The 26123-nt window shown below is 37.3% G+C and overlaps 1 protein-coding gene across 1 annotated transcript in view; it reads left to right on the top strand.

Moving 5' to 3' along the window:
- The first annotated feature begins 3990 nt into the window (after positions 1 to 3990).
- The window catches only part of KLF8 (KLF transcription factor 8), a 261809-nt gene continuing 239676 nt past the window's right edge, over positions 3991 to 26123 (top strand). The window contains exon 1 of the mRNA XM_081794141.1: positions 3991 to 4365. The gene's annotated coding sequence lies outside the window, so the exon portion shown is untranslated. The remainder of the gene's footprint in view (positions 4366 to 26123) is intronic.

Genomic DNA, 26123 nt, shown 5'->3' with positions numbered 1-26123 from the left:
GTATTATTACTGTCTCCTTTGTTTTTTTGTGTGAAGAAGTTAAAGCTCAGAGGGGTTAGGTAACTTGCTTCAGGTAAAACAGGTAGGGAATGGCAAACTTGGAATTAGAAGTCTTCTTATCCCACATTCAATCTTCTTTCAACTATACCACAGTTGATTTTTATATCTGGGAGGTTTTTTAGTTTGCTATAGGACTTACAAGGTCCCACAGGTAGTACAGAGCTGAATCCATTTCAACATGCCTGAAGTGTCTATTACATGTAAAGTTCTGTGGTCATCACTATAAAACATTTGAAAATGAAAAGACACAGACCATACCCCCAAGGAGCTTGTACAGTCTAGTAAGACAGTATCTATAGAACTACATTATAAGACAACATGGAGGTAATGGAAACACCAAAGTGAGGATTTGGGTTAGATATGGATATATGACTTGGTGACAGAGAGAGCTTGTTCATCTTCCTATTTATTGCTATATAATCTTATGTGCCTGACAAAAAAAGGTTGGTGCTCAATAAATAATAAGTATTGAGCACCAACTTTTTGCCAGGTGTGTAGTGGTTATATAGCAGTAAATAGGAAGTAGACTCTGGCTATCATAAGTAATAAAAGTTTTTTTTTTTTTTAATTAGGAGAATAGGGAACTTACTGAAAGTGGGATGTCATAGAGTTAAGGGAAGAGTTGAATCAGAAAGGTTAGGAACCAGGTCAGCTCTGGGTACAAAAGCAGTATGAATTTATGGATCTTTGCTCCAGCTTTAATGTGACTCCCCTGCCCCAAGTAACCCCTGACTCTGTTTCAATTAAAAATGTCATGGTCCATGGAAAGAGAAACTGATTGTCCCAGTTGGATCAGGGATCTTTCCCTAAAATAAGTTATTATGGTCAACAGAGAAAGTTTACATATCACAGACATCAGACATGGCCATTACAATATGGTTTCAAACCAGTTCCAAAGAAGGTAAATCCTTATTAATTGGACACCCATTCCATCACATATGGTACTTACTAAAAGGCTAATATCAAGAGGAATGAGATTAAGGGAATGTGTTCACTTGCCACAGAAGATTGATATTACAAGTTTTTTCCTGTCATAAGAACTTTCTGTCATCAGTGAGCTGACCAAAGGTAACTAACAGAGAATTTCTGAAATAGAAGGTGCCCATGGCCACCATTAATTCAATCTCCTCATTATATAATTCAGAATATGAAGCTCATTTTTGCAGTATTTCATGTAGAGAAATAGCAAATAAGTGGTATACAAGAAACTTCTGAACTTTAATCCTGTGGACACTTTCTTTGCTAAACATTGTACAATGCTTAGCACTGTACTTATAACATAACCATGGTATCTTTCAAACCTCCTCATGATATCATGCTCAGGTATAGGCAGGAATCTTGCAAAAGGTATGTGTTATCCATGGCCAGAAGTCCAGAGAATTGGGTGAAGCTGAATAGCTTCTATAAGAAGACAGATAGCTAAGGTTAGGACACATGATGGATAAGTAATCAGGGACATGCCAGTGACAGTTTAAGACAGGACTAAAAGACAGGATTCTTATCCTTCTGAAGTTTCTCTTCTTGAAGCTAAAAAGCCCTAGTCCATCCACTGGGAAAGGGAAGTGACTTCCCCATATGACCTTTGATCAAGATCATAGCTTATAGAATTATTCAAACCATCCTTCCTGCTTTATGTAACAAATGTCCCTAACTATAGCTGCCTCCATTTGTCTTTAACCTATTAATGTCAAGTAAACTTGGGTGTCTTCTCTTCCCAATATCATGACTGATGAGGTTAGTGTAGGAAATACAGTGTAGTGGGAAAGAATGTATATCTGGAGCTATACTACTTGGGCTCAAATCCCAGATTTACCATTTCATAGGGGTGTGATTTTTGGCAAGTTATTCTACTCCCTGGGCTTTGTTTTCTAACCTATAAAAATGAAGATAATAATAATGCCTGCTTCATACTGAGGTTGTGTAAATAAAATGAAGTGATGCATCTTTGGGGGCATGAGAAAGCATATATAAATAATCTGACTTCAAAGTAAGAAACACATCTAGAGGCAAAGATTCTATAATTCAGATGAACCAGACCCTCAAAAACTATGTACCCTAGCACTGACTTGACAGAACTCAGAACACTTAAATCAACCATCAGCAATCAACTATAAACACTAGAAGTCATCCTAAAAGCACACTGCCACTAGGTGACTGCTCCAACTACCATTGCTAATTCAGCCCTGAGGCAAGGTATCCAGATGGATGTTCTAAGGGAGAATAGATGGGGCAAGTGATTCATAACAGGTGTGTCTCTCTTAGCTGCCTCCTTTTTTGGTTTGTTTGCTCTTTTCTGTATTTTTTGCATTATTCTTTCTTAAACTGAAGTATAATTAACACACAATGTTTTATTAGTTTCAGGTGTTTGTTGTTTAAAACCAGATAACACTCAGATAGATTCCAGAAGATATTGCCTTCAACCATTCTTTCAACAAATACTGAGCTCCTACTATATGGCAACCACTGTTCAGTATGCTGATGATACATCAAAGATCAAAATAGATAGATGTCCCCGCTCCTACTGTGCTTGTACATTAGAGGGAGGGTCATCACTGAACCACAGAAACAAAAATACATATGATTGTTTTAGATTGTGATCGGTACTATAATAAAGATAAAATGAGATAAGGTAACAGAAAGTGCCTGGGCTATGAGAATTACTTTAATCTGGGTGGTCAGGGAAAGCTTCCCTGAGATCTGGAGGATACTGAAGCCTATCATGGGTAGAACTAGATAGGAAGAAAAAGAAATGCAAAGTCCCTTAGTTCAGATAGGTATTAGCATATTGGAATAAAAAGGAGATCAGTGGGGCGCCTGGGTGGCTCAGTCAGTTAAGCATCCTACTTTGGCTCAGGTCATGATCTCACAGTTTGTGGGTTCAAGCCCTGCATCTGACTCTGTGCTGATGGTTCAGAGCCTGGAGCCTGCTTCAGATTCTGTGTCTCCCTCTCTCTCTTCCCCTCCCCCACTCATTCTCTCTCTCTCTCTCTCTCTCTCTCTCTCTCTCTCTCTCTGTCAAAAATAAAGAAACATTAAAAAATTTAAAAAAAAAAGAGGTAGGCAGGAGCTGGATATAGAGTTGGTGATGGCTTCTTAGGGGTAGTAGTGTAAAGCATAAGAAGTGCACAGATTCTGGACACATTTTTAAAGACAGAGCCAACAGGATTTCTTGAAGAAATTGAATGTGAAGTATAAGAGAAAAAGAGGAATGAAGGTTGTCTCCAAGATTTTTGGCCTGAGCAAACAGGTGTTGCCATTAACTATAATGGAGAATGGCATTAAATATAATTTCTGATAGGTCATTCTGGAATTCCAGTAATACCTGTGGATGGAACTTCAGGGCCCTCCTCTGACTTTGAGCTGCCTAGTTATGGAGTGGGACAGTGGAGTGGTACTGCTGTTTTGCCTGAGTTAGAGACATGAAACACATTTCCCCACCCTCTCTTCCCATTCTAGTGAGAAACCTGGAGACTTACACAGATGAGAGAGAGAAAAAACTGAGCACACTGGAACCAGAACGGTGAAGCCAAAGGGACAGCAGATCTGTTGTAGTGACTTCAGTCCAGAAACTGTAGGGTAGTGGGCGGTGCCAATGAGGGCGCCACAGTAACTTTCTTGGCGATTTGGCAGCCTAAGGAACCACTTTTCACCAGAAACAAAGCAAAGAGATGGGGTAGTGTAGGGCAGTGGCCTGGCAAGCCTGGAAGGAGTTTGGGTGGAGCTGTGCAAGCTTGGCCGAGGGGGAGGGGAAGCCGCCACCAGCAATTAACCTTACCTTCCTAAACTCAGCAGAAAGGTCAGAGGTATTGTTGGAAAGGCAAGAAGCCCAGTGATTCTGCTTGCCCGCCAAACCAAGACAAAAACCCAAGTTGTGCCATACAGCTTTAAAGGGGCTGGTGATTGACAGAATGTGTAGCAGTGGATGGGGTGGAGCCGCTGGGTGGGGTCTGGGACAGGCAGCTGGGAGAAACCAAAAGGAAGAAAAAAGAAAACCATTGCCCCTGTTGTCGCTATTGCCGTGCGCGGGAAGCTAGCCAAAAAGAAACTAAAAGGAGTGGTTTAGAGCTCACCTTCACTCCTACCCCCAGCCAACTCTCTCGAACCCTCTGTCTCCTTTTGAGATAATTAAAATCGAGTAAACACCGGCACTAGTCTGTGCCCATTCCCCCAAGTCTGCACTGAACTAGGTTTGTAGTACCGAGGGAGTGAGGACCCCGTGTCCACCAGCTCAAACCCGGCCCCGCCCCGTCGGCTCTGGCCCAAGGCTCGGAGCAGAGGATGCCTTTGGAGGTGCAGAATCCGAAAGTAAGTCCCTTTTATTTTGCGTACCCACCCCCTCTCCTTCCTTTTGCCACCCTCACTGGGGTCTCCCGCTGTGCTACAAAGGAGCTGACAGTAGGGGACTTTCAAGGAGGATCCTGAGGGTGGAGCAGAGTGAGATGGGGTAAGGGGAGGGGAGGGGAGGAGGGGTGGTGCTTTAGAGCCTAGGGGAACTGCTACCCACGGGATAGACGTTCACAGTTTAACGGTTGCATGGATACAGCCTTGATTTCCCCTTCTGTCATTACAGCCTCGACTTACCCTCTCCAGGCGTTCTTTCTTGGTGTCACACTCCAGCATCCCTATCAGGTTGCTTAATGCCTTAAAGCTGGGAGGGCTCCATCTTGCCTGGCTTCTTAAAGGGACAGTGCACCAGTTCAACTGAGGGAAGTCTGTACTGGAAATTCAGTTTGGAGAAGGATGACATTGACTCACTGTACTATGACACTACATGTGTTGTGGGAATTTGTGAGGCAAAGGCAGCTTTTAATTTCTCACACCAGCCTCCTAATGTTCAGTTGATACTCAGAAGGACACATTGGGCAGTGTTGCCAACTTACACTTTGGCTCTGCAGGTTTAGCTAAAGGGGGAAATTTTATGCTTCCTGAGAGGTGACATGGTTGTGCAGATGGCTTGAAAAGATGTATTTATTCTACAAATATTTATGGAATGCCAGATTTTTGCCTATGGCTGTTCCTGCTGCTGCTGTCTGTAATATGTCAAGACCATGTAGAATGGCGTCACTGACTCTTTTCTTAACAGATTGGAAACCACGGTTTCTTCCTAAGATATGGAAATTAATGTTGAATTTGATTCCAACATTTACCAAGCATCTGTTATGTTAAAGATCCAATGGTTTGTGTTTATTGTCTTTCTGTTAGTAATAGGCATTGATATATCCAAGCCTAAGTGACTAGGAGATCCAGCTGGAAAAGACAGGAACTCAAGTGAAAATGACATGCAAAGAGAGAGGGGCTGGATGCTTTAATAGGGAAGCTAAGGCCACCTTGGATAATATGTCATTACCATGTTCATGTCCTGTCAGGAACATTGTGTCGGGGAGTAGGGCTTCAACAACTCTCTTCTCCTGTTAAATAAAATAACTTGTGTTGAGATTTGTTAGAAAGCCTCATACAGACCAGTGACATGTCTTCCATGTTTGTCTCTCTCATGTTTCTGCTCAAGGAGAGTAGCAGGACTGGGTGGAGACTGATGATATCTCATAGGTCAAAGAGATGAAAGCATGTTGTTTGAAGTTTTAGGGCTCCTATTTCACTGTGAAAGTTTCTGTTTGGTCAATGGAATGCCATTGCTCCCAGTGCTCTGCAATTCACCAGTTTAGCTGTCTCTGGTATTAAATGCAACGCACAGAACCCCTCCCTTTTTTATGTGTTGGTTTCATTGCATCCTTAGTGCTAACTCCCATCAAAGGCATGTGCCAGTTCTAGGTTTCTAGGAAACATTTAGCTAAAGCACCTTCTTCCATGCCCATTCTCCTCAGTTGGTTTTCCAAACCTCAAAATGACCTTATTCTAAATGGCCATATTATTGAGCGTACTGGATTCAGATAAAGAAGAAAACTCCACTTAGGGTCCTTTCTCTCTAAATTCCCTGGCCTATGGGCTACTTAAAACACAGGAAACATATTCAGCTGGAACTGTCCTAGTAACTTTCATCAGTGGGAGTACAGTCTTGTCCCAGAGCCAAGAGCTACTTGTACATGTCATACCCACGGAACTCTGCTATCCACACCCTTGCATGGAGGGTGGAGAAGGAGCTATGTGTTGGTTCCATAGTCAGCTTCCTGCATTTGGTATGCATGAAATATGTTAGGAACTGCTGTGCTTCCATTTTAACCTTTGATTGTCATGTTCTGTTCACATTGGTTTGTTTTTCTTTGCGAGAGTTTCTAGTTGCAGGATAAGGGAACTGGGTAATTCTTAGCTGTCATAAAATATCATTGCTGAAATATGGCTATCCTTTTCCTAGGATAATGAAAGGTTTGTGAACCCACTAACAAGTACTGCAGGCAAGCAACATAAATCCTTCTTTAAGGGCTTCAAGTAACTTCCTCAGAGCAATTTAAATTGTTTGGTGTCATTCATTCTGCTTCCTGGGATTGTGAAGAATGTCTGTCTATGGAGGGGCAAAAGAGTTTTATTGCAAAGAGGATACTTTCATCCTGTCTTTTTCTCTGTATTTTACTAACAGTAGTTTTGACCCCCAATTCATCTTCTTGAATGCATGGATCCAGGGGTTAGGCTAGACCAGAATACCTTGCCTCTACATTTACTTTGGTCTGAGTTCCTTCCTAGTTGTTCCTCAGCCCTCAAGGGTTGGGAGCTGTGATAGACAAAGGTATCAACACAAAAGTGCATTGTGTTATGATATTAATTAATTCATTCAACAAATACTGAGAATTAACTCAGTGCCATCAGTGCACAAGATTCTGGGAATATATAACAGTAAACAAAACAAAGCTCTTGCCCTCTTGGAGATTATATTCTAATGAGGATGTGTTGGTGAAGGGGAAAGACAAACAGTAAAGGTGTTTTTTGCAGGAGGATATGGTGGGAGAAAGGATATAAAGCTTTGGGATTGTGGAGTGCTATTTATTATAGAGCAGTCAAGGAAAGCTTCTTTGATATGGTGATATTTATGAATATATCAGAATGAAGTGAGAGAGCCAGCCATGAGAATACCTGATCAAAGAGTGTTCTAGACAGAGGAAATAGAATGTGCAAAGGGTTGCCATGTTCAAGAAATAGGAAGAAGGCCCATATCACTAGATTAGAGAGGAGGAGAATGGTAGGATATGAGGTCAGAGAGACAGAGAGGGTCAGATTTTATAGGACCTGTGAACACTTTGACTTTTATTCTGAGTGAGTTAGGAAGCCATTTTTAAAGAAAATAATCAACAATTTTATCATTTTAAATTCTACTCTAGTAAGAAGGATGAATCTTCAATTGTTCATCTTAACACAATCAAGATGATTATGTTTTAATGCTTTGGATACAATGCTCCTTTAAAAAAAACTTAGCTTATTGATGAATTCATGTCAACTCATACAATTTAATTTCATACTAACATTGTTTTATAACATAATTATCTGAAGAAGGTTTCAAACACATTTGAAACTACTTAGATACTAAAAGTCTTTTCCATGTACTTTAATAAGCACAATAAATTTATTAGCACTTGAATAATGCTTAAACTTTTAAAGAAAACATAAGATTTTGTAGTACTATTTTAGTCTATCATGAAATTGTGAAAATTACTGACTTGGAAACTTTTTTAAGCTTTCAGTCTTGCTAGCACATATGATTTCTTCTAAGCTATTTACTATCCTTCTTCCCAAGTCCTTCCTAGTGGGGAAGTGTATTTCATGCACTATTTCATTTAATCTTCATAATAGTCTTGTAAGGTAGGCACTATTATTGTTTCCATTTTACATATGAGGAAACTAAGGCACTAAAAACTAATGAAAAGCAAAGTGCCTTACCCAAGGCCACACAGCTAGTAAGTGGAAGAGGACCCATTCTTTCCTATACCTTCTGAGAAGTTGTTCCATCAGCTTCCTTTTCTATCTTCCTTGATTTATTTTTCTTCTTTGGTTCTCCTACCCATCCAACTATCCCCACCTATTTATTGAAGATGTACTCTGTGCCAAGCCCTCTATCGAATACTTTATGTGTATCAATTCATACAAATCTCACTACAATTTTATGAAGTAAGTATTATTATTTTCACCATTTTTCAGTTAGGGAAATTGGGGCACAGAAAAATCTGGCAATATGCAAATCTTGCAATTTGTACAAGTTTACACATCTAGTAAATGGCAGAACTGAGATTTAAACCCAAGCCTACAGAGTCTGCACCTAGACTATTATGCTATACTGCCTAATCTTAAGCTTGTAAACACATTCTTTCCCAAACCCCCTGAAAAAAATCAATTTTTCTTTAACAATATTCACTCAAATTACCACTCCATTTTTCTGCAATTTTATTTAAATCATTACTGAAATTGCTCTTGCCAAATTTACCTAAAGATCTCCTCAGTGTCATGTCCAGTGCTCTCTTTTTAGGTTTTCAACATAGTTGACTCTACTACATTTGAAGCTGTTGTACATGCCATCCTTCTTTAAAACCTTCCCTTCCTTGTCTTCCATGAGAATATTCTATCTTGGATTTCCACCTATCTTTCTGTTGTTTTGTTCTCTTCTCTAGCCACTTTATAACCCCTTTTTTGTGTTATCTCATCCACTTAAGAGTTTCAACTGTCATTTATACGCTGATGATGGTCTGTATGGCAAGTTGCATCTCCAAGCTGAATGTTTTTCTTGAGAGTGGACCTACCCATTTATCTGTTAAGTGCCCATCTTGACACTTTATACTTAATATGTATAAAACTGAATTTGTAATCAAACCTTTCACTCTCCTTTCTATCTCTGTCAGTAACATAATCAACCAAACAATAAATCCTAGAGTCATCTGTGACTCTTTCTTCTCTTCACCTTCCAAATTTTGCTTCTTGGATCTTTATATGTTCTTCATCCCTACTTGTAGTGTCTTTGCTTAATTTTTCCATCTGTCTGATCTTGCACATGAAAATATCTTTTACTGTCATTTTATCTGCCTCTAACTTCTATAGGCTTTGTTACAGGTTAAATTATGTTCCTCAAAATATTTTGCAGCTTTAATTCCTAATGCCACAGAATGAGAATGTAGTTGGAAAAAGGGTATTTACAAAGGTAATCAAGTTAAAATGAGGTCAATTAGGACGGGACCTAAGCCAATATGACTGGTTTCCTTATAAAAAGAGGAAATTTGGACACAAAGAATCACAACAGAGGGAAGATGATATGAAGGAGCATGAGAAGACAACCATCTGCAAATCAGAAAGACAGGACTAGAACAGATTCTTTCCTCACAGTCCTCAGAAGGAACCAATGCTGCTGACACCTTGACTTTAGTCCTTTAGCCTCCAGAACTGTGATAGTAAATTTCTGTTGAAGTTACCCAGTTTTGAGTACTTTGTTGTGGCAATCCTAGCAAACTATTAGGGACTCTAGAATACATATTAGGATATCGCTAAACATGTTTTTATCTTGCCAGTCCTATGTTCAGAATCCTTCAAAGACTCCCCATCACTTATAGGATTAAATTCCTGCCACTTAGTAAGGCACATCAGTCTGTCATGAGCCACCTTTGATGTTTATTGCCTATGACTTTTCCTTATCACAAGAGCCACATTAAACAAACAGCTACTACTTGAATATAGTATGGTCTTTCACAAACACCATGCTTCATTTATGCTATTAGGATTTCCAAAATGTCCTTCTCCCTCTTACATGAACTACTCCCACCTCCACCTTTCCTTCTCTATCTTCCTTGATTTACTCTAGTTTTTATTCTAGTCTATTCTACTCTATTCTATACTACTCTATTATTCTCTTTTTGGTAAGCTTCTATGCATATCATGATATCCAATCAAGTGTCATTTTCTCTGTTCATGAAGCCTTGCTGCACCTTGGAGTATAGGTTCAGTTTGGATTGCCTGAGTGGAGGGGAAAGGGTATACTAAGCAGGAAGAACCATATAACCAAAGACATCAACATAATGTGGGTTAGAGGAGGATAGAGTAGGGTTAAGGAAGGGGTGAGGTTAGAGAATTCTACCTGTGATAATAATATAAGCGGGACAAAAGCAGCTGCTGGAGAAGCAGCAATGTCAATATTCTTCCTCCATAGTGTCTCAGGGAAACAGCTAGGTCTCAAAGAATGTTATTATATAGCTAGTGTCACCTGATACTGAGATGGCCTGTATTTTGTTACTTGGAAAACTGTTCTTTCTAACAGCTCCCTAACACGGAGACACTTTTTTCTGGTCAGCAATGGCACGGTAGTAGAGTAGAAAATATTTTAAAAGGTTCAGAGTGGAGTGCATGGGTGGCTCAGTCAGTTAAGCATCTGATGCTTGATTTCAGCTCAGGTCATAATCTCATACTTCATAAGATTGAGCCCCACATCAGGCTCTGCACTGACAGTGTGGAGCCTGATTTGGATTCTCTCTCTCCCTCTCTTTTTGCCCCCCCCAAATAAATAAACTTAAAAAAATAACATAACATAAAATAAAAGGTTCAGAATGCTTTTTTGCTCCAGCAGAATGTGATATGCAGCTTTGACTTCTTTAAATGTGACTATATTAACCATCTTCACTTATTTAAGGCAGATGGTTTTGAAAAGGGGAAGCAACATTCATTGATTTATTCATCTCATTTACCCATTCAACATGCATGCCCTGAGAATCTTCTATGTAGCTAGGTCTGTGCTACAAGCTGGGAATACAAAAATATAAGACTTCAACCTTGCCCTGAAGCTGATCTGGGAGACAGAGGAAGCTCTAGCTAACATCCAGTATTTGTTGATCACTTACTATATGCCAGGTACCATGCTAAGTCCTTTGCATGCTTATCATTTAAACTCACAATAGGGTCATTCCCATTTTGTAAATGAAGACACTGAGGGTTAGAGGGCAGTTGAATAAACTCAAGGAGGGAGAAATTGGGAAACTGACAAGAAAATTATTAACATGAACAGGAAAGATGTGAGTGACATTAGGGGTAAAGGGGTCAGAGAAGACTTACTGTAGGAGGTGCTGTTTGAGTCTTAAAAATGATAAATAGGGTTTTTTTCAAGGTAGGCAAGTAAAGAAAAAAAGGGCATTGTAGATTGAAGGAACATCGTATGTTGATGAATGGAGGTTCCAGAGATGTGGCATGTTTGGGAAATAGTGAATGTTTCATTATGGCTTGAACATAAGGAGATTCTATGCCAGTGACAGGAAAAAAGTCTGAAGAGGTAGACAGAATCCAGGACACAACCATAAATAAAGGAATCTCTATTTTTTATAGGTACAGTATTAAGAGCACTTTCCCCCATATTCATTTTTATTGTTCAAAGCCTTCAGGATTGCATAAACAGCTGCTTCCAATGCTAAAGAGAAACTAGAGCCATATTTGGCATTGAGGGTCAGTCAATATAGACCAGTAAAATTACTGGGGCCAGAGAGTGGACACAAACCTGAGCACTCATTGGCTCCAAGAGTCATTGCAGAGCAGGATAAAGGGGTGAGTCCTCTACTTTCTGAGAGAACAGACTGATAAAAATAGCTACTATTCAGGTAATCAATCAACAATTAATAATAAAGCAACTATGACAACAATAATAAATGAGACAGGTACTACTCTAACCACTGGATTTAGTATTTCCATGTGATAAATGGATAAATTAAAGCACTCTGGATCTCTGGACCATATCTGTAAGGAAACTGGGAAAATTCTGCTAATAATTGGCAGAACTTGAATTTGAACCCAGATAGCCTGACTCCAAATCCAAATTTTTAATCATTTTGATATCTTTAGCTAACTAGTCAGCAAGACCAAGAAGGAAATAGATCAAAGTGGATCACTACCTCTGGGCCCTGCTAGCAGTGTAATGCCGTGCACACATGAGTGCATATGAAAAAGATAGTAACAGTTGGAAGATCTAAGTAGTAAGAAAGCAACAGGTAAGGCAGGTACCTTGCTGACTGAGGTCACAATTTAAAGGCCCACAAGCCATATTCAGGCCACAGATATACTTTATCTTGAACTATGTTTTTCCAAAATTTGATTTCATAACAAGTGTATAAAAGGTAGAAGATTTCATGTTAAATATAGGTATGCAGCTTTCATGAAAAACTTTAAATGTATGGCATCACTGGGCCTATACTGTTGCATGGTGACATTTACCGAGAACTGAGCAGCATCTACCCAATTAGGCATTTTTATTTATCCATTTCTATTCTTTTGTTGCAGTGGACAGGATCCATCTGGAGCTAGTTTAAGTGCAACAGAAATGTCACTGGATCTTGGGAATGAACTGGTTTTGCAAATGGGGAGTTGTTGGAAACACAAGCTGGTTTTCTTTATGTGTCTCGTATTTGCTTCCTTGTTCATATCTGCTTGTTTCTTCTCTTTTAGCAGATTAAAGTACACAGTGGGCAATAGATAGCTCCTTCATCTCCCGAGTTCATATGTTATAGTTCGGTCACATGGAAAGGTAATGACTGGTTCTCTTAGTTCCAATCCCCAAGTCACAGAAAACTGAGCACTGATAGACCTGGCTCGAATCATTTGCCTATACCTAAAGAAACTAGCTCTTGCCAGGAGACTAGGGTCATGTCATACAATATAAACTAGGATTATATATATTTTTAAATCAGAGAAGAGTTAGAAGAGGATAATTATGTATGGAGCAGATGCTTCCAAACATGCCCACTGTACCAAACATTATTTTGGCCCTACTCACTTTGTGGTAGCTTTCTGCATTCTCTTGGAGGTCTCTCAACCGACTGCAGGCCTGACCTATCTGGTCTGCTTGCCATTTAAGTCCTGTTATTTTGGGAGTATGCAGGGTTCAGTGTACCCCAAGTGGCCTGATCCTTTCCTGTGATAAATTTGTTCCTATTACTGTACAAAGCAATTTGAGACCAAAATGGCCAGAACACCCTTCCTTAGCTTATTTTTATTTTTATTTTTATTTTTTGGCACTTTAAATCCCACAGGACTTTCTTCTTCCAGTAGCTTAAAATCACCTAATTAAATATTATAATAGCCTAAAGGCCAGTGAATGCGGCCTAGTGAGTATATTCTTTTTTAATTTTTTTTTTACATTTTATTTATTTTTGAGAGAGAGAGCGAGAGAGAGCGAGTGCATAAGTGGGGGAGGGACAGAGAGAGGGAGACACAGAATCCGAAGCAGGCTCCAGGCTCTGAGATGTCAGCACAGAGCCCGATACGGGGCTCGAACCCACGAACCATGAGATCCTGACCTGAGCTGAAGTCAGTTACCCAACCGACTGAGCCACCCAGGCACCCTGTGAGTATATTCTTAAAGAGTTAACAGTCCTGTATGAAAAGAAAGAAGTCTAAAGTAAAGCGGCTTATAGCGGTATCCCTAGTACTAGAGAAGTAGCAAATGTTTCATTCATAAATGTAATGCCTGGGCTTTAGAATTAAACAAGATGACAGGGATTTACTGTGTTCCCCTTTCCTGGATTCCGTTGAATCACAGGAACTTTCCAAGTTTTGTGGTTCCCAGTTGAGGCTTGGGACACTTCATGTTTCAATGATTTTTTTTCAGTGACTTCAAAGTTCTCTTCCTGATACTCCTTACCAAAGTGGCAGTTGATATTGAAGGATTCCACTTTCAGGACTGAGCTTTGGAGTGCAGGGATTGCTAGCCCTAGAGGGTGTTGAGAGGGAAGTTTCTCTCACTTCCAAAAGTACCAAAGTAAGCTGTCCTGGATGAAACTGTCTTTTCTCAAGATCCTGGGATGGATTACTCCCTAAGGAATCCAATCTCTCTGTCCAAGTCCTACTGACTCTTCTCAGGATTTACTTTGCCTTTTATAAATAGATTTATCCTGACTTCCTCAAGCTAAGAGTCATTTATTTCCAGATTAAGAGTTTACACTTTTCAAAGTAAAGTGGGAAGAACTCAAAGTCACAGCCAAGCAACTTTCTAGAAAGAAGAATTTTACTTAAAGCGTTTGAAATCAGGGCAAACATTAGTTTGCTTTCACATTCCTCTTTGATGATGCAGTAAAATGAATAAAGTGGGTCTGTTGCTTTGGATCTCCCTCTCCTTCTTCTAGCTCCTTTAGCTGGCAGGTCTAGACAGTACTTATTGCAAATGACAATAGCAGTTAACTTTTTTTTTGAGCAATTACTATATGCAAGACACTGTTCTAAATTCCTGACAACACCTATCTGGTAAAATTGTTATGATGGTTATATAACGCATAAAAAGTACCTAGCATATAATGTTCAGTCAGTAATGGTAGTATTTGTATATTTGTTATCTGCTCTTATATTTTTCCCTTAAAAAATACAATATATAAACTTGTCAAATCACTAGGTTGTACACCTGAAACTAATGTAACATTGTGTGTCAATTATACTCAAAATACATACATACATACATACATACTTAGATTAGGCTCACTGTAAACACAGGCTTTCTAATCATAGAAGAGACATCCTGTCTCCTTCACCATTCTTTCATCCAGCTCCACAGTAACAGTTCCAAGACTTTTTTAGATTTCTTAATCCCCCATTCATACTAACCACCAATTTTGGCCTCCTAATTTCCTGCTGAAATTATACTAATTCCCTCATTTCTCCTTCATTTCACCTAAATAGCACTGCTCAAACTTTAATGTGTGAAATCACCTATTTATCTGCTTACAACTCAGATTTTGAGTCAGAAAATTGGGGGTGGAACCTGAGGAGATTCCACATTTCTAACAATTTTCTGGGTGATTCAAATATTTTTGGGTGGATAACATTTTATGTAGGAAAAATCTAAATACTATGAAAGTTTATTAATCCCAATGTTTTTTTAGTAGATGAAGAGATTGAGTTTTAAAATGTTAAGTGATTCTGTCATAGAACTAGTAAGTCGTAGAGTCTAGGCTTGGAACTAGTTCCTGAATCCCATGCTGTACTTATATTCACATTTTAATTGTCTTATCTTGAATGGGAAGAAGACAGGAGATATAACAGGACCCATGGAACAGAAGTAAGTACATAAAGGTGGTTATTTCTACATTTGGGCTCTCAAAGCACTAGATTCAACAGTCTAAGGATTTCTCTTTTTTTAAATGTTTATTTATTTTTGAGAGAGAGAGACAGAGAGAGAAACAGAGAGCGAGGGTGGGAGGAACAGAGAGAGAGGGAGACACAGAATCCAAAGCAGGCTTCAGGCTCCGAGCTGTCAGCACAGAGCCTGACGTGGGGCTCTAACTCACAAACTGCAAGATCATGACATGAGTCGAAGTCGGACACTTAACCGACTGAGCCACCCAGGTGCCCCAACAGTCTAAGGATTTCTTAGTCATGTCTGCCTCCAGTGCCTAGCACATTGAAGTTGCCCTGAAAATGTTGAATGAATGAGTGAATGAGTAAACTGATGAGTTTAGAAGAGTTATCTACCTACTTTGAGACTTCCTGACAGATTGCACATCCTTTCACATGTTCCTGGTCAACTATATGTAGATTATGTATATGGTACCCAGACAGAGATATACACAGTTATTCAGAAATAGCCATCTATATACACAGACTCATAGAGATACATCTACATATAAATGAATGGTGGGTGTATTAGTTTCTTGCTGCTACAACAAGTACCATAAAGTGGGTGGCTTAAAACAAAGAATTTTATTCTCTCACGGTTCTGGAAGTTAGAAGTATGAAATCAAAGTGTTGGTAGGGCCTTGCTCCCTCAAAAGCCCCAAGGAGAAGATCCTTCCTGGTCTTTTTCAGCTTCTGACATTCCTTGGTTTGCAACAGCATAATTCTAACTTTTGCCTATGTCTTCACATGTTTGTCTCCCTCTGTGTGGGTCTCCTTTTCTTCACAAGGTGTTTTCCAATTCTTGATAAGGTTACCAACGATATTATATTAGGACACACCCTAAAGACCTCATCTTGATTACATCTGCAAAGACCTTATTTCCATATAAGGTAAAAATCACAGATGTCAGTGATTGGGACCTCAACACATCATTTTTTTTTAATTTATTTATTTATTTTAATTCAAAGATATTAACACAGAATGCTATATTAGTTTCATGTGTACAATAGAATGATTCAACAACTGTATACATTGCTTAATGGTCATCACAATAAATATACTCTTAATACCCTTCACCTGTTTCAACCAACCCCGTTCCAGCCTCCCATCTGGCAAACACAAGTTTGTTCTCTATATTTAAGAGTCTGCTTTATTTTTTAAGAGTATGGGTCTTTTTGTTTGTTTGTCTCTTTTTTTCTGTGTTTTAATTTTTTTTTAATTTAAGTTCCAGTTAGTTAACATGCAGTGAAATATTAGCTTCAGGTGTACAATACAGTGACTCAACACTTCCACACAATACAGTACTCATCACAAATGAACACCCTAATCTTCATCAGCTGTTTAACCCATCCCCCTACCCACCTCCCCTCTTGTAACCATCAGTCTGTTCTCCACATTTAAGAGTCTTTTTCTTGGTTTCTCTCTGCCCCCTCTCTTTGTCTCTTCCCTTTGCTCATTTGTTTCTTAAATTCCACATACAAGTGAAACCATGTGGTATTTCTCTCTCTCTGACTGACTTACTTCACTTAGCATATCCCCTTTACATCAATTTATGTTGTTATAAATGGAAAGATTTCATACTTTTATGGCTGAGTGATAGTCTATTGTGTATATATAAACCATAGCTTCTTTATCCATTTATCTATTGATGGATACTTGAGTTCCTTCCATATCTTTGCTATTGTAAATAATGCTGTAATAAACATAGGGGTGCATATATCCTTTCAAATTAGTGTTTCCATTTTCTTTGGGTTAATACTCAGAGACTGAATTACTGGATCATCTGTTAATTTTATTCTTATATTTTTGAGGAACCTCCATAGGGTTTTCCACAGTGGCTGCACCAGCTCACATTCCCACTGACAGTGCATGAGGGTTTCTTTTTCTCCACATCCTCACCAACACTTGTTGTTTCTTGAGTTTTGATTTTTGTCATTCTGACAGCTGTGAGGTGACATCTCATTGTGGTTTTGATATTCATTTCCCTGATAATTAGTGATGATGAACATCTTTTCACGTGTTTGTTGGCCATCTGTATATCTTCTTTGGAAAAATGTCTATTTATGTCTTGTGCCCATTATTAATTGTTATTTAATTTTTGGTGTTGAGTTGTGTAAGTTCTTTATATATTTTTGGATATTAACCCCTTATTGAATATACCATTTGCAAATATTTTTCCCCATTTGGTGGGTTGTCATTTTGTTTTGTTGATTATTTCCTTTGCTGTGCAAAAGCTTCTTGTTTTGGTGCAGTCCCAATAATTCATTTTTGGTTTTATTTTACTTTAGTAGACATATCTAGAAAACTGTTTCTATAGCCAGTGTCAAAGAAATTATTGGCTATGAATCTTGTGGCATCAGGACTCACATTTAGGTCTTTAATCTATTTTGAGTTTCTTTTTCTGTATAGTTTAAGAAAATGGCCCAGTTTAATTTTTTTGCATATAGCTGTCCAGCTTTCCCAGAACTATTGATACAACTCTCTTTTTCCCATTGTATGTTGTTGCCTTCTGTGTCATAGATTAATGTACTGTATAATCATGGGTTTATTTCTGGGCTCTCTATTCTGTTTTATTAATCTATGTGTCTATATTTGTGCCAGAACCATACTGTTTTGATTACTGCAGTTTTGTAGTGTATCTTAAAATCTGGGATTATGTTACCTCCAGTTTTGTTCTTTTTCAAGATTCCTTTAGCTATTGGTGTCATTTGTGGTTCCATACACATTTTGGGTTTGGTTGTTCTAGTTTTGTTAAGAATCCTGTTGGTATTTTTATAAGGATTGCACTAAATCTGTAGATTGCTTTAGGTAGTGTGGACATTTTATTAATATATTTTTTCTCTCAATCCATGAGCATAGAATATGTTTCCATTTGTATCATGTTAAATTTCTTTCATAAATTTTTTATAGTTTTTGAAGTACAGGTTTTTCATGTCCTTGGTTAAGTTTCTTCCTAGGTATTTTTTTTTTTGTTCAATTGTAAATGGGTTGTTTTCTTAATTTCATGATCTGCTACTTCATTATTAGTGTATAGAAATGCTACAGATTTCTCTATATTGATTTTTTATCTTGTGACTTTACTGAATTAATTTATCAGCCCTAGTTTTTCTGGCAGAGTGTTTAGAATTTTCTATATATAGGGCATTTTCTCTGAAAACTGAAAAATTTACTTCTTCCTTACTATTTTGTATGCTTTTTACTTCTTTTTCTTGTCTGATTGCTGTGGGTAGGAATTCTAATACTATGTTGAATGAGAATAGTGAGAGTGGACATGCTTGTCTTGTTGCTGATCTTAGAGGAAAAGCCCTCAGTTTTTCACCAATGAATATGATGTTAGCTGTGGGTTTTTAATATATGGCCTCTATTAAGGTGAGGTATGTTCCCTATAAACCTGCTTTGTGTATTTTTATAATTAATTGATGTTGCAATTTGTTGAATGCTTTTTCCACATCTATTGACATGATCATTTGGTGTTTATAGTTTCTCTTGTTAATGAGATGTATCACTTTAATTGTTCTGTGAATATTGAACTGGAATCCCACTTGATTGTGGTAAATGATTTTTTTAACATATTGTTGGATTTTCCTTGCCAATATTTTGTTGAGGATATTTGTAACTATGTTCATCAGTGATATTGGCCTTTAGTTTTCTTTTTTTATAGTGTCTTTTCTCGTTTTGATATCAGAGTAATGCTGGTTTGATATAATGAATTTGGAAGCTTTCCTTCCTCTTCTATTTTTTGGAATAGTTTAAGAAAAATTAATATTAAGTCTTCTTTTAATGTTTGATAGAATTCATCTGTGAAGCCATCTGGTCTGAGCTTTTGGTTTTTTTGGATGATGTTTTGATTATTGATTCAATTTCTGCTGGTAATCAGTTTATTCAAATTTTTTCTTCCTGATTGAGGTTGGGAGGTTATTTGTTTCTAGGAATTTATCCATTTCTTTTAGTTGTCCAAATTGTTGGAATATAATATTTCATAATACTCTTATGATCTTTTGTATTTCTGTGGTATTGTTTATTATTTCTCCTCATTTATTTCTGCTTTATTTAAGCTCTCTTCTCATTTTTATTTTTGATAACTCTGACTAAAGTTTTATCAATTTTGTTGATTTTTTTAAAGAATTAGTTCCTAGTTTAATGGACCTGTTCTGTAGGTTTTTTAGTCTGCATTTCATTTATTGCTGCTCTAACTTTTATTATATTCTTTCTTCTTACGGCTTTGGCCTTATTTTGTTCTTTGTTTTTCCTCCTTTATGTGTAAGGTTAGGGTGTTTATTAGATTTTTTTTTCTTCTTGAGATAAGCCTGTATTGCAATAACCTTTCATCTTAAAACAACTTTTGCTCCATTCCAAAGATTTTGGACAATTGTATTTTCATTTTTCATTTGACTTCATGTATTTTTTTTATTTCTTCTTTGATTTCTTGGTTGAAACATTCCTTGTTTAGTAACATGTGATTTTACCTCTATGCATTTGTGTTCTTTCCATATTTTTTTTCCTGTTGTTGATTTATAGTTTCATACTGTTGTGTTTTGAGAAGATGCTTGATATGATTTCAGTCTTTTTGAGTTTTTTGAGACATGTTTTGTGGTGTAACATGTTATATATTCTGGAGAATATCCATGTGTACTTGAAAAGCATATGTATCCCCCTGTTTTGGATGGAATGTTTTGAATATATGTGTTAGGTCCATCTGATCGAAGGTGCCATTCAAAGCCACCATTTCCTTGTTGATTTTCTGTCTGGATAAACTATCCATTGATGTAAGTGGAGTTAAAAAAAAAACAAACCCTTATTGTTGTATTACCCTTCATTTCTTCCTTTATGTCGTTAATAGGTGCTTTTTGTATTTGGGTGTTCCCATGTTGGGTGATAAATACTTACAATGGTTATATCTTCCACTTGTTGGATTGTTCCCTTTTATCATCATATAGTGTCCCTCTTTGTCTATTGTTACAGTCTTTTTTTAAGGTTTATTTATTTATTTTATGTAAGCATTAACTACCCCAGCTTTCTTTTCACTTTCATTTATATGATGAATGTTTTCCATCCCTTCACTTTCATTCTGCATTTGCTTTTAGGTCTGTTGTGAGTTTCTTGTGGGCAGGATATGGACAGATCTTGCTTTTTTATTGATTTAGTCATCCTATGTCTTTTGATTGGAGAATTTAGTCTATTTTCATTTACTTATTTTTTTAAGTTTTTATTTATTTATTTTGAGAGGGAGGCATGAGCTGGGGAAGGGCAGAGAGAGAGAGAGAGAGAGAGAGAGGAGAGAGAGAGAATCCCAAGCAGGCTCTGAACTCTCAGTGTGGAGCCTGATGAAGGGCTTGAATCCACGAACCATGAGATCATGACCTGAACCAAAATCAAGAGCCAGACACTAAACCAACTGAGCCACCCAGGCGCCCCTAGTCTATTTTCATTTCAATAATTACTGACAGGTATATTCTTAATGCCAGTTTATTACTTGTCTTACAGATATTTTTGTAGATCTTCTCTGTTCCTTTCTTCTCATGTGGTTTGATGACTTTCTTTACTGATGTGCTTGGATTCCTTTCTCTTTATTGTTTTGCACATTGATCACATGTTCTTTTATTTGTGGACACTATTAGGTTTATATATAACATTCTATGCATATAGCAATCTATACTATGCTGGTGGTCACTTAAGTTTGAACCCATTCTAAAACTACTAAATTTTTACTTCACCCATCATGTTTTATGTATATACTGTCATACTTTGTCTTTTACTCTGTAAATCTTTTCACTGATTTTTATAGATGTAATTGATTTTACCACTTTTGTACTTTAACATCTGTACTGGTCTTATAAGTGATTGGTGTACTACTTTTATCATGTTTGCATGTACTTGTGGAAGTTTTTGCTTTCCTAATTTTCTTCTGATTTTGATTTTTGCTTTCCATTCAGAGAATTATCATTAACATTTCTTGTAAGGCTGGTTTAGTGGTGATGACTTATTTTAACTTCTGTTTATCTAGGAAAGTCTTAATCTCTTTTTCTGTTGTGAAGGGTAGCCTTGCAGAGTATTTTTGGTTGCTGTTTTTTTTTTTTCTTTTTGTTTTCAGCACTTTAAATATATCATGCCACTCCCTTTTTGCCTACTAAGTTTATACTGAAAAATCAGCTGATAGCCTTATGGGGTCTTCCTGTATGTAACTGTTTTCTGTTCTCTTGCTGCTTTAAAGTTTTTTATCACTACTTTTTACCATTTTAATTATTATGTGTCTTGGTGTGGGCCTCTTTGGGTTGATTTTGTTGGAGGCTCTCTGTGCCTCCGGGATTTGGATTTCTGTTTCCTACCCCAGATTAGGGAAACTTTCAGCTATTATTTCTTCAAATAAATTTTCTACCCTCTTTTTATCTCTCTTTGCCTTCTGGGATCCCTATAATGCTAACATTATCATGATTGATGGTGTCATTAAGTTCCCCTTATTATTTTTTTTCTTTTTCCTGTTCAGTTTTTGTTGCTTTTCATTACTCTGTTTCCAGATTGCTGATCATTTTTCTGCTTCCTCTAGTTTGCTATATATTCCCTCTAGTATATTTTAAAATTTCAGTTATTGAGTTCTTCATATGTGATTGGTTCTTTTTTAAAATTTAATTAATTAATGAATTTATTTATTTGTTTGTTTATTTATTTATTTATAAAATTTCATCCACATTAGTTAGCATATAATACAGTAATGATTTCAGGAGTATATTCCAGTAATTTGTCCCCTATGTATAGCACCCAGTTCTCATCCCATCAAGTGTCTTCCTTAATGCCCCTTTCCCATTTAGCCCATCCCCCCACCCACAACCCCTCCAGCAACCCTCAGTTTGTTCTCTGTACTTAAGAGTCTTTTGTTTTGTTGCGCTCCTTGTTTTTGTGTTATTTTTGCTTCCCTTATGTTCATCTGTTTTGTATCTTGAATTCCTCATATGAGTGAAGTCATATGATATTTGTCTTTCTAAGACTCACTAATTTCATCCACATAGTTGCAAATGGCAGCATCTCATTCTTTTGATTGCTGAGTAATACTCCATTGTGATTGTGTGTGTGTGTGTATCACATATTTTTTTAAAGTGGAAAGTCTCATTTATTTGTTTTATTTTAGAGAGAGAGAGAGAGAGAGCAAGGGAAAGAGCCAGAGCAGGAGAGAGAGAATCTTAAGTAGGATCCACACTCAGAGCAGAACCTGATGCAGTGCTCAATCCCATGACCCTGGAATTGTGATCTTAGCCAAAACCACAGGTTAGATGCTCAACTGACAGAGCCACCCAGGTGTCCAAAGGAAAGTCTTATTTTGACAGATGAAATAAAGTTCTTCTATGTAATGAACACCAAGTCAATAAATGCAGTAACATTTTAACTAAGATGCATGAGATTAGCAAATTTGACATACATACTGTAAAAATCCATGTAAATTGAAACAAGAATTTTATGCTGTCACCTAGTTAGAGAATGTCACCATGTAGCACTTTCTTATAAACAACTACTTAACATGAAACTTAGGATGAAATTTTAGACCATGTCCAGAGGATGCTATAGGTAAAATAGGAAATATTTTAGTAAGGTATATACACAATTCTGATATAAGTGAACTTGAAATGCTATATACAATTTACATCAGAAAACAACATGGCAAGTTTTATAAAGTGAATAAATAATAAAGTGATCAATCACATGATATAGGTTACTGATTTAAAAAAGACTAAGCAAGTGAGGATTTTTTCAGTCCTCTTAAGATGATTATGATCCATGTGTAAAATCATAAAGGGCATGGTGAATATTTTTTAAATACATCTCAAGAAGTTAACTTTTATTTTATTTTATTTTACTTTTTTAAATATTATATTTGTTGTCAAAGTGGTTTCCATACAACAACCAGTGCTCCTCCCAACAGGTGCCCCCCTCAATGCCCGTCACCCAATTTCCCCTCCCTCCCACCCCCATCAACCCTCAGTTTATTCTCAGTTTTTAAGAGTCTCTTATTGTTTGGCTCCCTCCATCTCTAACTTTTTTTTCCTTCCCCTCCCCCATGGTCTTCTGTTAAGTTTCTCAGGATCCACATAAGAGTGAAAGCATATGGTATTTGTCTTTCTCTATATGACTTATTTCACTTAGCATAACACTCTCCAGTTCCATCCACATTGCTACAAAAGGCCATATTTCATTCTTTCTCATTGCCAACTAGTATTCCATTGTGTATATAAACCACAATTTTTTAATGAAATTTATTGTCAAATTGGTTTCCATACAACATCCAGTGCTCATCCCAACAAGTGCCCTCCTCAATGCCCATCACCCACCCTCCCCTCCCTCCCACTCCCCATCAAACCCTCAGTTTGTTCTCAATTGATGAATGGATAAAGTGCATAGACATTTATAATTGTTAGCTCTTCCTGATGGATAGACCCTGTATTTATTATATAATGCCCTTCTTCAACTCTTGTTACAGCCTTTAATTTAAAGTCTAGTTTGAGTATTTCAGTACCACCAGTACTATATAAACAGTGGATCACAGGGTCTGAAATTTTGGAGCTCAGTGCCAGGCAGTGCTCTGGTGAATAAGCAGGCTTAATCTTCAGGAGAAGGTAGCATGGTCCTAGGAGTCTGTGTGCCACACGGGGAGAAGCGGTTCTTCTGCTTGTCATGCATTTGGTAGAGGACACACAGCCTCCTACAGGCAAAGGTCCTTGTGGAGCCCGAGACCAGCCATGTTTACAGTAGTGGGACAAAGATACCAGAGTGTGGTGAAACCTGGCACTAGCTGTGTGTTGTTATGTGCCATAATCTTTGAACTGCTACTGCTGCACAATCACATGAATGTTTTCTGGGGCAAGCCAGCATCTGGCCATTGTTCAGTGAGACACTCCTCCAGAGAGTCAGAATGGGTCCAAGCTGCAGGAGTCTCTGAAGTGTGAGTTTTTGAAACACAACCACATCTGAGATAAAAGTCTGGAGGGAGGTTCTGGCAGGCAAAAAGCTTGAACATGGAGAGACTAGAGATGAGGAGTGGACAGAGGCTTGAGACAAAAGAGGGGTCCTTGGTCACAGGTGGTTGAAATCATGAAGTTCCTGTGCCAGAGACTAGGGAGCTTGGTAAAGCCAATTCCAGCTCTCCTGTGCATGCACAAGCACATATGCACTTGCACACTGATCCACTCCAGTAAGCTAAACAGTGTCACCTAGTGGATAGTGGAGCCATTACACTACGTGCTGCCCAACTGCACCCTTGAAACACATCCCCAGAAGACCAACACAAATCTCTCCACCTGCTTAGTGTATGCAGTACAGAAGACTTCATAGTTATAGTTCTAGGGGAAACTGTATGCAACTTCATTCAGGTTTCATTCTGTTTGCTGGCTCATTTGTTCATTTTATTTGCTTCTTTTTTTTTCCTTAAATTGTTTTCTTTTTTTCTTTTTTTCTTTTTATTCCTCATTCTTGGATACAGAAAGAAATTTTTATTTTTTATTTTACTTTGTTTCTTTAATTTTTCTTCTATTTTATTTTTATTTCATTTTGTTATATATATATATATGTATATATATATATATATATATTTCAAATATTTTCTTACTTTTTGTTTTCTTTCCCTTGTTTCTCCATTCTATCAAGATTCTTTCAGAATCAGATCAAAATACACCTAGTATATAGCTTCCTTTATTAGATTTTTTGTTTTGCTTTTACTTTTTTTAATTTCTAATTTTTATTTTATTAACTTTCCCTTCCTCCAAAATTACAACATGAAGAAATTCACCCCACTAGAAATAACAGAAAGAAATGACAACCAGGGGATTAATCAACACAGATATAAACAAGATATCCGAAGTAGAATTTAGAACCCTAATAATAATACTAGCCAGCGTTAAAAAAAAAAAAAAAAAAAACAACAGAATCCCTTTCTTCAGAGAAAAAGGAAATAAAATCTAGTCAGGATGAAATAAAAAAAAAAGCTATAACCAAGATGCAATCTCAAATGAACGCCATGTTGGCAAGGATGGAGGAAGCAGAGCAGTGAATCAGTGATTTAGAAGATAAAACTATGGAGAATAATGAGAATAATGAAGTATACAATAAGGGGAAAACAGCAGAAAAGATCATGATACAAGAGTTAGAGAAACCACTGACTTATTAAAAAGGAATAACATCTGAATGATAGGTGTTCCAGAAGGTGAAGAGACAGAAAATGTTGCAGGAGCTTTATGTGAGCAAATGATGGCAGGAAATCTTCTTAAATTGGGCAAGTACACAGTCATCAAAATCCAAGAAACACAGAGAACACCTAGTAGATTCAAAAAAAAAAAAATCAACTACCACCAAGGCATATCATAGTCAAATTCACAAAATAAACATACAAGGAAAGAATTATGAAAGCAGCAAGGGTAAAAGTCTTTAAACAATAGGGAAGACAGATCAGATTCAAAGCAGACCTATCCACAGAAACTTGGCAGAACAGAAAGGTGTGGAAGGATATATTCAATGTGCTGAATTACAAAAATATGCAGCTAAAAGTTTTTATCCAGAAAGAATAGAAGGAGAAATAGAGTTTTCCAGACAAACAAAAACTAAAGGAGTTTGTGACCACTAAACCAGCCCTGCATGAAATTTTAAAGGGTACCCTTAGACTAGAGAAAACACAAAACAAAACTAAAAAGACCAAAAGCAACAAAGACTAGAAAGGACCAGAGAACATCACCAGTGACACCAAGGCAACTGGCAACACAATGGTGCTAAATTCATATCTTTCAGTACTCACACTAAATGTCAATTGATTAAACGCTCCAATCAAAAGACAAAGGGTTTCAGAATGAATAAACAAGACCCATCTATATTTTGCTTACAAGAGACTCATCTTAGACCTAACGACACTTGCAGATTGAAACTAAGGTGATAGAAAACAATCTATAATGCTAATGATTATCAAAAGAAGGCTGGAGTGGCCATACATATATCAGACAAACTAGTTTTTAAAATAAAGACTGTAACAAGATTTGACAAATGGCATTATACCATAATAAAGTTTCCATCCACCAAGATCTAACAAT

Source organism: Panthera onca, chromosome X (assembly GCF_046562875.1).
Source record: "Panthera onca isolate mPanOnc1 chromosome X, mPanOnc1 haplotype 2, whole genome shotgun sequence".
NCBI classification, from domain to species: Eukaryota; Metazoa; Chordata; class Mammalia; order Carnivora; family Felidae; genus Panthera; species Panthera onca.
This window is presented reverse-complemented; position numbering and strand designations above follow the sequence as displayed.